At 43.0% G+C, this 13,757-nt stretch overlaps 1 protein-coding gene across 2 annotated transcripts in view; it reads right to left on the reverse strand.

Annotated features, from left to right (window-relative positions):
- apba1a (amyloid beta (A4) precursor protein-binding, family A, member 1a) overlaps positions 1–13,757 on the reverse strand; it is a 48,086-nt gene that overhangs the window by 32,259 nt on the left and 2,070 nt on the right. Inside the window, exons 1-2 of one of the 2 annotated variants that reach the window (XM_039803136.1) lie at positions 2,350–2,522; positions 2,041–2,108 (exon numbers count right to left, since the gene is read on the reverse strand). The gene's annotated coding sequence lies outside the window, so the exon portion shown is untranslated. Of the gene's footprint in view, positions 1–2,040; positions 2,109–2,349; positions 2,523–13,757 lie in introns of those variants that run through there. The other variant, XM_039803135.1, reaches the window with a different exon arrangement.

Here is a 13,757-nt window from a genome sequence, read left to right on the forward strand (position 1 = left end):
GCCACTTGAGTCATGGGTCATGACAATCTGCTCATCATTTAATTGAGTGAATTTTCCGTACAATGAAACAAACATTTTCTTGGCTTTCTCTCATTGTTCTCGAACAACAAAGTCTGCTCATTCTGACCTCACTGAATGACTTTGTTCATTATCGTCCCCAGAGACAGATCATCACTAAAGAAAGAGGCAGAAAGAAAGCACTTAGGATATTAAGTAGAAGAAGGCAAAGAGGAAAAATGTCTTCACAGATTGGGCCCCCAGAGGAACAATGGTCACAGCATCGAGGACATACTCATGCAGAACCGTTATAAGGAGAGCATACCTATCGGAGTTGGGGTTGGGTAAACCATCACGGCACTCAGGTAACATGCACTCACAACATTCAGTTACTTCTCGTGCTTTGGCTACAAGTACATAACAGAGACAGTGGTACATTGAACCAGACCAGCAGTGGCCCCTAGAGGCTGCAATGTTCATTACACTCCACAAAATGAATGGAAAAAAACATTGTGACATTGTCAACTAAAATCATGGCACTCAGTTTCTGTTCACATTAAGCAACATTACCATAAAAATGACGATCTTTAAAACAGCCAAGGATCAATAGTCAAGGATCAATCTAACGATATATGACACAATCTATTAGGTGTTAAATCCACGTAAGGAAGAGGCAGAGCGGTCCACAGTCTCGGTGCTACTGACTCGAAAGATCAATCTCCATGGGTCTTAAACCGGGTGCAAGGAACAGTCAATAGATTTAACATATTAGACCTTAGAGGGCATTATGACAAAAAAGGTTGCAGTATGTTGGTCACATATGCAGGAGCCTGAGCCGTGCAATGATCTGTTTGTTAGCGTTAGAATTTTAAACTAAAATCCTATATTTGACAAGGAGCCAGTGCAGAGACTTGAGAACAGGGGTGAGGTGAGACCATCTAGTTGGCATTGTGAGTAGCCTTGCAGCAGCATTTTGAATTGACCTGAAGGCATCAAGGGCAGACATACTGAGAATGGCAAGTTTTGAAGAAATTTTGGATTTTGAAATAATAACTCTCTAACTGGGAGGTTTTGGGACTGATTGGTGGGGTTGCTGTGGACGAAGTACACGCGGAGATACACTGGTAAGAGCCAATGAGGTTTAACCATGAATCAACTAATTTAAATAGCTCACGTTACTGTACTGTGTCAACAGTTAACTTCATTTAATATTGGATGTGGTATTTTCTTTTGCGGGGTGAAAATGTTCCACCAAAACAAATTCCTTCCTAGACTATTTAGCAGAGCCACCGTCGCTGCGTCTGGAGCTTAGCGCCGCCCAAGACCGTTGGGATTGGTTTAAAGAAATGCAACAAAAAACAACCCAGAGCGTTTTTTTTCCTCCTATCCAAAATGTATGTGTGGTATAGCCAGACCTTACTCCACAGCGCTGTGGGGATGTCTTTCTGGCAATGCAAGACTAAATAGTAGGCTACAAGAGCTTACGGAGTCATGAGCAGGCAAGGGTCAAAACTGGGATGGCAGTCCAAACAGGCAAACAAATCCAAAAAGGGGTTAGGCAGAGAATCATAAGTCTGTGAATCAGGCAGAAACTTTCACTAACTGGCATCGAGTGTGTGGACAAGGCCAGTAATAAACTAGAGGCTGATGACGGAAAGTGGGGAACAGGTATAGGTGGGAGAGAATATCAGGTGACCAGGACTGGAGAGAGTGAGGGCATCTGCTTCCATAAGGTGACAAGGTGGAGAAGGGAAAAGGACTGAAGAGGTCAAACTTCACCAACCCCCGTACAGAACAACTTTACTGTTGGACCAGCTGGTTTGTGCTTGTGGCCTTTATCAGGGTCATCATAAAACACTATAAAACTCCACAGGGCACCTTTAATGCATCTAAAGATATTTTGGTTTTAGAGACCATACTTCACCCTAAGGTGCCAAAGCTCATACATGTCTCACACACTCACAGATGAACCAAGCCATAACGTAAAGCACTACCTATTTGTATGTTAAATAATCAGTAAATGTTTGTGAGCCATTCACTCACCTTATGTTATCAGGTGTACGATGACAGCAGCAGTTTGATTCCGTGAGGTCCTAGTTCTCAGGTCCACCCTGGAACAGAGAAAAGAAGTGGAAACTTCAGTGCAGTTCATACAAGTATCTTAAATCTAACATTTAGGTCCATGTAAATCCTCACAGACCCTTGCTAACTAATCAGAGCTCAACATTTGATTCTAGATGAGAGACCTATAAAGAAGACAGAAATCTTGTTCATCCCTCTCTAGTCTTTTCTCCAGTGATGCATAATAACCATAGACTGTAAAAATAGTGGATGTAGCGTCAGTGACATCACCCATTGGTTTGTGGACTGCCGATATGAAGCCTTGAGTGTGGCATTTTGGATGTTGACTCAACTGCGAGCTGTAACCCAGATTCCCTCTGCATGGAAAAGATAAGGCCTCTGAATCTGAAATTAACAACTTTATCATTTCCAGTTTTTTTATGAAACCTTATGGTCAACACAGTCTAAAAGGGTAAATTAGCTATGCTTATACCAGATTTAAAAGCATATGCACACCTTCAATAATATAATCAAGAGTATACTATACTACTAGAGTATACTATCATAAATAATAGTGTAACTATGTCTGCTTGTACATTGTGTCACGCTAGTTAAGATAGCAAGGTAACAAGCCTAGCCTCCAGTTTTACTTCTGCAGAAATGTTCATTTAACCCTCTGCTTGCTAACAGTCACACACATTTTCCTCTTGAATATGTTCACAAATGGTGGAAACAGAGTGAAATAATTGCTCTGGGTGTCTCAAGTTTATATTGTATATATCATGTTCTCTTATATAGAGATGGAGGGCTCTCCTGTTCCAAGTAAAGCAAGTCTAATGGTACATGTCCACATATGCTTTGTTTTCACAGAAGGGATCACCCCACTTCCCAGCATTGCACGCTGGTGGGCTCGCCACCAGCGGATATCAGTGCCTCTTCAGTGACCAATGACAAGCAAAGAAAACAGTCTACACCCTTGTGCAACCGCGATGGCTGCACCTGATTGGACCGACGCTTCACGTGGGGCTCCCAGATTTGAAAACGGAACATAATTTGAAAAGCAATCGAACCGAAATGTGTTTCTCTAAACATTTTATGCGAGAAATAGGCTGTGCAGATGTTGAATCTGTCTTCATTTCAGATCGTCAGTTTAAAAGGGTACTACAGGTGTGTATTACATTACGAAGCAGCTCAACTTACTTATGTTTAGGCATGCCAGTGTAACACGGAATAGCAATTTTCAGTAAAGTCCGTTAGCACTGTGTGTTGACTGATGCTTCTTCTGGTCTGTTGTGGTAATGTTGTGTCTTAACAATGATCGTCTGACAGTGACATGTATTTAACTCCTGCTAGTGTGTTCCAGACAGAGGGAATACATTATTTGAAGGCTAGCACATCGCTGTGCTTCCACTCTCCTCTCACTCTGAGAGCACAGGCAAGACTGCTGGTTGCCATGGAAACCAGCGGGTAATTGCTCTCTGTGGGAGGGCAGATGAGGAGGTGACCTCTCCGGGGGGCAGCAGTGTTCACCCAGCTCCAGCACCATGGCTGTCGCTCGCTGCCCTTTACCAACTGCTATCCAAGTGTTGATGGGAGAGTCGAGGTGAAAGAGAGATTTTAACATCACTATCTGAATAGTCTTGCACGTTGAGCTCTATCTCTACACTGCTGCGGAGGAGGGTCTGGCTAGTCCACTCGACATCTGGGATCTGGTTTATTGACATTTCTTTAAACCAATCACAATTGTCTTGGCTAACACTAAGCGCCGGACAGAGCCACGGTGCCTCTGCTAAATAGTCTCAGGAAGGAACTTGTTTTGGTGGAACATGTGTGCGTTCAAAAGTTGTTTTAGTCGTGCCACAGAAAACTCAGATTGGACAGATAGTCTAGCTATCTGTCTGGATTTACCCTGCAGAGATCTGAGGAGCAGTTAACCATAGTCCTCACAAATCCACCGGAGGTTAGAACGCCAACACAAAGGAAGAGGAAGGGGACGGACATCGGCGGCACCGGGACAATCCCTTAAATTAAACGTCGCTGATATAGATTACTATCTGAATGACTGTAATGGTGCACCTCCTACTCATGTTGATTTTATTCATCTCTGGTGCTATGAAGTCTTTTATATTCTGCTGAGTGGTCAGTGCTGTGTGGTGTTTAATGTCTCAGTCTTTGCCCCCACATGGTGTGCCATTTCTGACTCAATACACTTTGAAAGGGTTGGGTTTTATAAATGTCAGTAAATGTTACTTTCTTTCTCTGCTAAAACAGCGTGCAAAGGAAAAGAACCACTTTCTCTTAAATATCTGAGTGAATTTGGTAAGACTGTGTGTCGGACTTCAGCGGCCGGTGCTGCCTGTGTTGCTGCAGACCCCAGCCTGCTGTGAGGTAGATGGAGCTCAGTCACAGCTGGCAGCCCAAGGCACTCCATACAATCGCAAAGTCACCGTTTTTTGTGCTAATGGACTACCAAACGCCGCTGCCCTGACAGAGCTCCAGGGCCTGCAACTTCCCTCTTCCTGCTAGCTAAATGGCCCGTGTGTGTGAGTGAGAGCGCGGTCAGCGAGCTTGTTACACCAGCAATCTCTTACCACAGGTTCCAGTTAATCTTGGCTGGCTGCCAGCATAACTAGAGTAGCTATATTTACAGTTTGAATTTCGTCACGCCACTTATACAACATCTACCTAAAGGTCTTATAAAGCTAACAACGGTGTCCGATTTCAAATTAATGAATATTTGTGAAGATTAGGGGATTTGTTAGCTGCGACTGTCCCTTCAATCCTAGCTATGTGTAGCTACAAATCACGGATAGTTAGCTTAATTTTCGGCGTAATTCGAGTATATTTACAGTTTGAATTTCGTCACACCACTTATACAACATCTACCTAAAGGTCTTATAAAGCTAACAACGGTGTCCGATTTCAAGTTAATGAATTTTTGTGAATTTCAGAGGAATTCTAAGAGGAGCTAGCTAGCTCTCATTGATAGAGCTCCATCCAGCCGCAGGCTCTATCAATGAGACTCGCGGACAAGAGGCGTTTATTTCCCCAGTCGTTTGTTTAAATAACTCAACACATTATAATTACACACATTATAAGATTAACTGGAACCTGCGGTAAGAGATTACTGGCGTAACAAGCTCGCTGACCGCGCGCTCACTCACACACACTGGGCATTTAGCAGGAAGAGGGGAGTTGCAGGCCCTGGAGCTCTGTCAGAGCAGCGGCGTTTGGTAGTCCACTAACCCATAAAACGGTGACTTTGCGTGGGTATGGAGTGCCGTGGGCTGCCAGCCGTGACGGAGCTCCATTTACCTCACAGTAGGCCGGGGTCTGAGGCCGGGCAGTGAGGCAGCACCGGCCGCTGAACTCCTTGAGATCTGCGCAACCTATTCAGAAGACTAAGCTGACCTCAGATCAGTTGTGTAGCCTATGTAAATGTTGGGGCGTGACAAACATAGAGACTACAGCCAACTAGGCGGCTTGTTGAGATTTGCCCGTTTTCAGAGGCAGTTTCAAATTGTGAGATTTGTAGAGGTGTCAATGGGATTTAGAGGTTCTATGTATGTCCTAGTTACCCACTAAACTGTCATTATTCAACTATGACAAGGTAAAATCGGTTTTGCATTCTATCACCCCTTTAATTTAAATATTTTACTTCAAAATCATGTTGATGCTACTCTGACTTGTGTTAGGGAGAATGGTCCTCTGTCGTTGCCCCTCTTTGCCCCTCTGTGCCTGTGCCCCTCGCACTATGTAACTTTGGTAAGCAAGTATGATCTACCGGGAGAAGTGCTGTAATGCTTCACTGCACTACCACTGATTTGGGTGAAAGTGGATCAGATTTTATGGAGAAAATGTTTTCTGGTTTTCCCTCTGATGTCCTCTGGCTGCTCTGCCTCAACTCTTGGTGATTTGTGGAGTTACCTGATGGACAGAAAGTTTACTAGCTGCTAAAGTAACGGTAACCGCTAAGTGCTGCTGTCTGTAGCTGCTGGCAGCTAGTTAGCTTAGTTAGCCGTGCTGCCAGGACTGGGAGTGTTGGCGTTTACACCGCTAGCACAGGAGCTTTGGACTGCTGGGAGGAGGTTTTCAGTCCCGGGGCGGGGCATGAGGGATACTGGTGGGAGCGGTGCCGGTGTTGTACCAGAACCTGGAGCAGGGCAAGCGGGCAACAGATCCAGCAGCCTCTACGGGCATCGTGACAAAAAGACATGAACATAAAGGAAGCTACGAAAATATAGGACTGAGCAAGAGTAAACCTCAGACGGGCTTTTAGTAGTTGTCGAGAGCTTCGTAAAATAAGACTGCAGACAGATGGCGAGCTAGCCTTCTTGCTGTTGCACTAGTAAGTAATATCAGCTGGTGTGCTATGTCTTGTGAGGTTGCCCTTGCTTGATGATAGGCTGTGTTAGCAAAGTTGTGGACTAGCTGAGACTATCTGGTGAACATAGTGAAATGAAGTGACAAAACCAAAAACAGCTAAAAGAGAGAGAATATTTGTGTAAAAAAAGGCAGGGAACACCTCTACCTTAGCATCACAACTATATTGAAGCTATTAGCAGGTTTAGTGTACCATATTATAAGACACTTATGATGAAGATTATATCACAATATCAATTATTTGCTACATCCCTAACCAATACCAACCTCATGTCAAATAAGTCAGAACTGTCTCTTAATAATAGTGTCTGACATTATTTAGCACCCTTTAAAGTGGTGCGGGTCTATTATTAGGTTCTGACTTGAAAAACTAATTAGCAGGAAGCCAACAAACACAGCAGCCAAGAATAGGCCAGAGCTTGTGAACCCTTATTGCTGTGTCTCATCCATTTACATCTTCTCTTTTGAATTAGCAGCAGGGTTGTAGCAGGCTGCTGGGGTACTGAAGAAGGAGCAACTGACAGGGGCTTTACAGGAACTATACTGTAGATGTTTCTGAGCAGAAAAAAACCAGGGCTGCATGATATGAGGAAAATATGCGATATGCGATAACGTTGTTGAATATCGCAATAACGATATTACTTGAGATAAATAAACAGATATTAAAGTGTTCTCGGTTCTGCTGCTTTCAGTATTCTGCTAAAATACAATTGCTTGTTGAAATTAAAACAAATGAAAGGAAATCATTTCCAACATTCTTTTATTGAACATTGAATTGAATATAAAAAGCAGCACACAATAAAGTGTAATTTTCTACTGATATTTTCTTTCAACTAACACAAACAAATCTCTATCTAGAGTGTCTATCGCAATATGTCTCAGACTTTTGCGGCAGTTAATATTGCGATGACGATAAAAAAAAAATTATATATTGTGCAGCCCTAGAAAAAACTCTGTAATATTTGTGCTGATTGTCAGGAACTTGGTGAAAATGTCATTAGGAGAGAAGATGCGCTGAGTAAGGTCACTGATTGAAATGTTTGCACTCCTGTAAATAAATGATGGGAATGGGACTGGAGTGCAGGAGCCTTTCTACACCAGAATGTTTTTGGCCGGCAGAATTTCTTCTTCTTTTTAAGCCTAAAGAACGATGCACTGTTGCAGTAATCGAGCCTGGATGTTATGAATGCATTAATGAGTGTTTCAGCAGCAGTAAGTGACAGTAATGGTCAGAGGTGGGCAATGTTACGGATGTAGGAGGCAGTTTTGATGATGTGGTTGACGATGAATGATGATGAATGTGAACGACAGCTTGGGATATTTGGGACAAATGGGTGGAACACTTGCCATACACGTAGCCTCATTCGAGGATCTGTACACCCCAGCAAGAAGCAACAGCCCCATGCAAGCATCCAGGTGTGTTTTGTCAATCTCCATCTAACAAACACCCTTCCATGTTTGTTGTCGGTTCTTCTCAACAGATGGCAGTATGAACAACTCAAATGCTGTCTTGATGTGTTGGACATGTGACACAGCATACCTAGTATACCTAGATATATGATACTAACGTGTGAGGGGTTTTAAAGGTGTGGGTGTGTGGTAGGGATGTTAACATTCAAGTTTATTTTTAGTAAAAATGTATCGATAACCTACATATGACGAATAATACTTGAAACTTGAGGTCAACTATTTGCCTCAGGCTGCCTTAAATGCTCAAGGAGGCAGAAATTAGCATCATGAAATGGATTCAGCCTCTAACCATTTCATGTATTTGGCAAACCTGAGTGTATTCCCACTGAGGCCAGAGGATTGGATGGCCTCTCAGGGGAAATTCAGTCTCTGCTCACTGATACACACACTAGCAGGAACGTTCCAAACAAATAGGGATGCTATTTGCCGGTGGCAAAGGGCTCCTTTTCCATGTCTGACAAGATGTCCACTTATTTTATCCTCCTTTTGTCTAGGCAGGTGGCTGACTGCAGGCTGCCACAGCCACCTATCCACTCACACAAAGAGCCTGAGACAAGCAGGCTGAAAATAAAGCTAGTGGACAGTAGTGGAGCAGTCTGCTTGTTGCTGACCACTAGATGGAAATAAAAAGAAGCCAACAAAGCAGCAAACTGAAACACTGATGATCTCGGGGGAAAAAACAACAGATTTTTCTAAATATATATACCATCATTCCCAACTTGGGGAAGATGCTTTATGTTGTTTTTAGAAATATAAATGCCATGAGCTTTAGGACCTGACATAAAATATTCAGTAAGTAGCAATATATCATTATTTGTATTACAACTACAGCAGTATGAATCATTCACCTGCTCGGGGGCCGTAGGGAAAAAATGAGCCCTGTTTATGCTCGACAGTGTCAAAAAGTGACATCATCAAGCCTCTTGCGTTGAATGTGCACGGTCATGCATCCAGGGGCGGACTGGCCATCGGGAGCTTCGGGAGATTTCCCAAACGGCCGGTCTATCATGGGCCGAGCCCGCTGATGGTCATATTTTTATTTGAGATGTCAGTTACAGTCGGACATATTATAACATTATATAGGTGACAGTACGTCCCTCAGCGTTGACATGGGCTGGCCTGGCTCTCACATCCGCCGACGCAAAACGGAGCTCTGGCCCGGCCGTCAGACTGGGCCAATTTGATACTGGGGGGGATGCGAGTGGCAAACGACCCCTACCGACTTGGACTGCTCCGTGTTTTGTTAAATCTGTACCTAGGCCGGGACCAAGGGGGTAAGCCTCTCCTCACAACCATTGACATATATATAATGGACCAATAGACCCCGTGTCTCTGGACGGAGACCAGTGAAGGATATTAGAATCACTTTTCCGGTGATCTCTTGCTTTACTGCGCAGCCTCCAACTGACACAGACATCGCATAGATGAGCAACGGTGTGTCGAAAGTTGTAAGTCTTCTGATAGCTGTGCCGGAGAATTCTCAATCATTCCCAGTCTTACAGAGACGGAGTTAGGTATATATGTAAGGAGATAACATAAGCACAGGCTAATTATTGCTAACTAACATGCTAGTTAACATTAGTAATTAAACCTAAACAGCTAATGTAAGTCGAAACTGCCCGCGCGAGCTCTTCCTATACTATACGGTAATTACCTGCGCGTAGTGCAGTCATTTATAACGTTAGCCTATTTTTAAAAGCGTCTGCTCGGTGCCATAACGTGAGTATCGGGTAGCATTGAGCCTTTTATACATTGTCGTGTTTCTTTAGAACTAAACAACGGACAAATAGAGTCTTTAAACTCTTCAGATGTAAAGTTATTTTCTGTCAAAGTGACGCCAAAATGTATGCTAGTCAGTGGAATGCTAACGGGAGGTGATCTCTTTGTAGCGTCAAAATGGCCTTACAGGAGGTTCGAGCCCCAGTTCTAAGCCGGCTTTCCCTTTCTCACAACGCGTAGCCCTATGCGCGCTATTTGATGCTAACAAGCCATCACCCCACCGTTAGCATTCCATTGACTCCCATTCATTTTGACGTCACTTTGACAGCGAATAACTTTACATCTGAAGCATTTAAAGACTCTATTTGTCCATTGTTTATTTCTAAAGAAACACAACAATGTATAAAAGGCTCCATTACCTTGTACCTCATGTTATGGCTTCGTAGCAGACGTTTTTATAAAAATAGGCTAACGATTGTGTCATAACTACGCAACTTACTGTCGCACAGTACAGAAATTACTAATGTTAACTAGCACTTTAGTTAGCAATAATTAGCCTGTGCCTATGTTATCTCCTTACATATACCTACGCTCTCCATGTCTGTAAGACTGGGAATGATTGAGATTTCTCTTGGCACAGCTACCAGAAGACTTCACACTTTCAGACACGTTGCTCACGTCACATCTACGTCTTCAAGCTCAGTTGGAGGCTGCTCAGTAACGCTCAGCCAGCACCGGAAAAGAGCTTCTAATATCCTTCACTGGTCTCCGTCAAGGGGGTAAGCTTCGCTTCAGAACTCGAACCTCCGATGGCGTCATTTTGTTGCTACAAAACGATCACCTCTTGTTAGCATTCCACTGACCGCCACTTTACATCTGAAGCGTTTAAAGACTCTATTTGTCCATTGTTTATTTCTAAAGAAACACGACAATGTATAAAAGGCTCCATTACCTTGTACCTCACGTTATGGCTCCGTAACAGACGTTTTTGAAAAAATAGGCTAACGATTGTGTCATAACCACGAGACTTACTGTCGCACAGTAGAGGAATTACCGTATAGTACAGGAGAAGCTTGCAGGCAGTTTCGACTTACATTAGCTGTTTAGGTTTAATTACTAATGTTAACTAGCATGTTAGTTAGCAATAATGAGCCTGTGCCTATGTTATCGCCTTACATATACCTACACTCTCCGTCTCTGTAAGATTGGGAATGATTGAGATTTCTCTTGGCACAGCTACCAGAAGACTTCACACTTTCAGACACGTTGCTCACGTCACATTTACGTTGTCTCTCTCAGTTGGAGGCTGCGCAGTAAAGCAAGAGATCACCGGAAAAGTGATTCTAATATCCTTCACTGGTCTCCGTCCAGAGACATGGGGTCTATTGGTCCATTATATATATGTCAATGGTCTCCGTCCAGAGACACGGGATCTGGTGGTCCATTCTGATATACTGTCTATGGTTGGGACCGGGTACAGTAACTTACTTCCCTGAAGTTATGATCACAGAGAAAACCGAAAAAGTCAAAAAGAAAAAATGGTGGTGAAGATGAAAAAGAACTGAGGTTAAAATTGAGGTTAAAAAGAAGTGTAGTTAGAGCAAGATGCGGTTAAATGTGCAAAATTAACCGACCATTTCCATGGTGGAAAGGCCAAAGTTAATACCACTGTCAGCAAGAGCACTGATGAGGCAGGACCAGGACCAGGACCAGGACCAGGACCAGGACCAGGACCAGGACCAGGACCCAGCAGCAGAGACATGACAGGTGCATCGGCCATGTTGGCCAATAATATGTGTGCAGTAGGTCAAAGCAGGTTTAAGAGGGAATAGGTAAGGCATTTATTATCATAACAATGACTTTCCTAAACTTATAACTCATTAATATAGGCCTATAATTTAATTTAATGCATTTGTCTTTGATTTTGTTATTGTCTTTGTATGTATATACAGCATGCAAAGCATTGAAATTTAATATTATAATCATTAAAGTGTATTATTATTACTATTGTTGACTATAGTGGAGGTGATGCTGTGACACAGTGTGACTCCAATCATGGTGGTGGTGAGGAGGAGGAGGAGGAGGAGGAAGAGGTAGACAGGCAGGAGGAGTATGGAGCAGGAACCAGCAAAGATAGGTACAGGTGCAGTGCTGGATAGGCATTTCTTTTATGAATAATAATACAAACTTATGGAAAGAGTTGCATGAGTGTTTTAAATTATATAAAACAGAAATTAAGAGAACATGCACTATTGCATAAAATTCACTGGCCTGCTGAATTAGAAATCTTTGTTACTTTTCAATGGTTAGTTATTGATAATAATAATCTATAAGTTACTGATGTCATTTATACTACTGCATTTACCCTGCAGATGTAGCTCTCAGTCAGCAACTGAGGAGGGCGGTGTGCAAAGCATCCTGAGTTGAAGTCTTTTGCAACATCCGATTCTCTTTATACCACAAAGGCTGGATTAGTTTTTATTGCTCAGACAGCCATCCTTAATTTGACTATTTACACCTGTGCTTCTCCTGCTAAGACATGCCAACATGTCATCAGTGTGAGCGACATCTGAGACACACCCTAGCTGTGTTTGAAACCGTCCCTATCACGGAAATAGTGCACTATAAAGTGTGTTCGATATTTTGTAGTGGTGTTCGAATTCTCCGTGGTTAGTTTCATTCACTATATAGTCCACTATAAAATACCCACAATGCACAGTTAAATTGAGCGCATTTTCCTCCCGTATCCCACAATGCAACGCGGTGCTGTTTTCCTGGAGGAGAAGAAGATGCAGAAGCAGCCGCCAAAAACTGAAAAGTTAAAATGGAGCGGGCTTTGGTTTCTAAACAGTGGAAATGGAACATGCAACATATATAATATACAACCTTTCCTATTCTCCTGAGGGCTCGTTCTGTTTCAGGGACGTATTAGAAGTATTTTTGTTTACATGATGCTGGGCGCTCCCGCCTCCGCCACACACATAACCGGCGCATCTACTGACGAAAATCAGTAGAAAAAATTTGAAAAATCTCATTTGATCTTTTTTAATTTAAACACTATTTAGGGAATAGTGAGTGAGTGAATGGTTTTGAACACAGCTCCTGACTGTCACCTGACAGCTGAATGCAGTTAACCACCTGATAGAAGGTACAGCTCCGCAGGCTGCCCTGCTCCTACTCCAGGACTAGACCTGAGAGTCCCTAACCTCTGGGACCAGGACTGAGAACCAAAATTGAAACTGGAAACTGCCTTAAAAGCCAGACAGCAACCTGCTACACAACACAAGGGCCACAGACTCTGAACAACACCCCCCTTTAGCTTTCCTGCTACAGCGTTCTTCTTATACAAACAGGAACACACGTCCTGTCCTGCACCTGAGCTTGTTGAACGCGCCACCAAACAAGCATTCAGTGAGGAAAAGTGCACTGCTAACATCATTTTGCAGTACTTGGTACTTTTCAGATTTGAACCGGTACCTGGAATTCAATACCGGCACCCAACAGCACCTTTTTCAGGACTTCACTCTCAAACCTATTTATGCTATTTACTTAAACTATTTTGTTTAGTACATAGTTCTTTGTGCATATAAAAATAAAACATAAAAAATATACAATAACATAAGAAAATGCACAGGAGTAAAGAGGAAGAAAAACCCTGAGTGTGTGTAGGAGGAATCCACCTATCATTAAAATTAACGACAGCTCTACATGCTGCCTACATACAAACAATAAATACCTAAAAATAAATAAATACCTGAACAAGAAATACTACAGCTAAAAAACATTTTACACACAACACAAACATACAACATCCAGTCTGTCAGTCAGTCACCAGGGCATAGAGTACTCTGTTGTGCCTGTCAGTCATCACCATGGCAGAGAGAACGCTGTTGTGCCTGTCTCAGAGGAAGTGTACCACAACATGGCCGCTATCGGCTCACCATTATTTGATATGGCTGCGAGTGTAACCACACTTTATCGGCATTTCTGTGCCTCACTTAAACAGACAAGCAGAGGCGATGTAGTCCCACTCTCTGTGAGAAGCAGAGAGGACCGAGAAGATCGCGCTCACGCACTCTCAGGTACCAACATTTGCCACAGATTGATTGAACGTGAATCAGTACTCG

The sequence above is a fragment of the Perca fluviatilis genome, chromosome 6 (genome assembly GCF_010015445.1).
Source record: "Perca fluviatilis chromosome 6, GENO_Pfluv_1.0, whole genome shotgun sequence".
In the NCBI taxonomy this organism is placed as follows: Eukaryota; Metazoa; Chordata; class Actinopteri; order Perciformes; family Percidae; genus Perca; species Perca fluviatilis.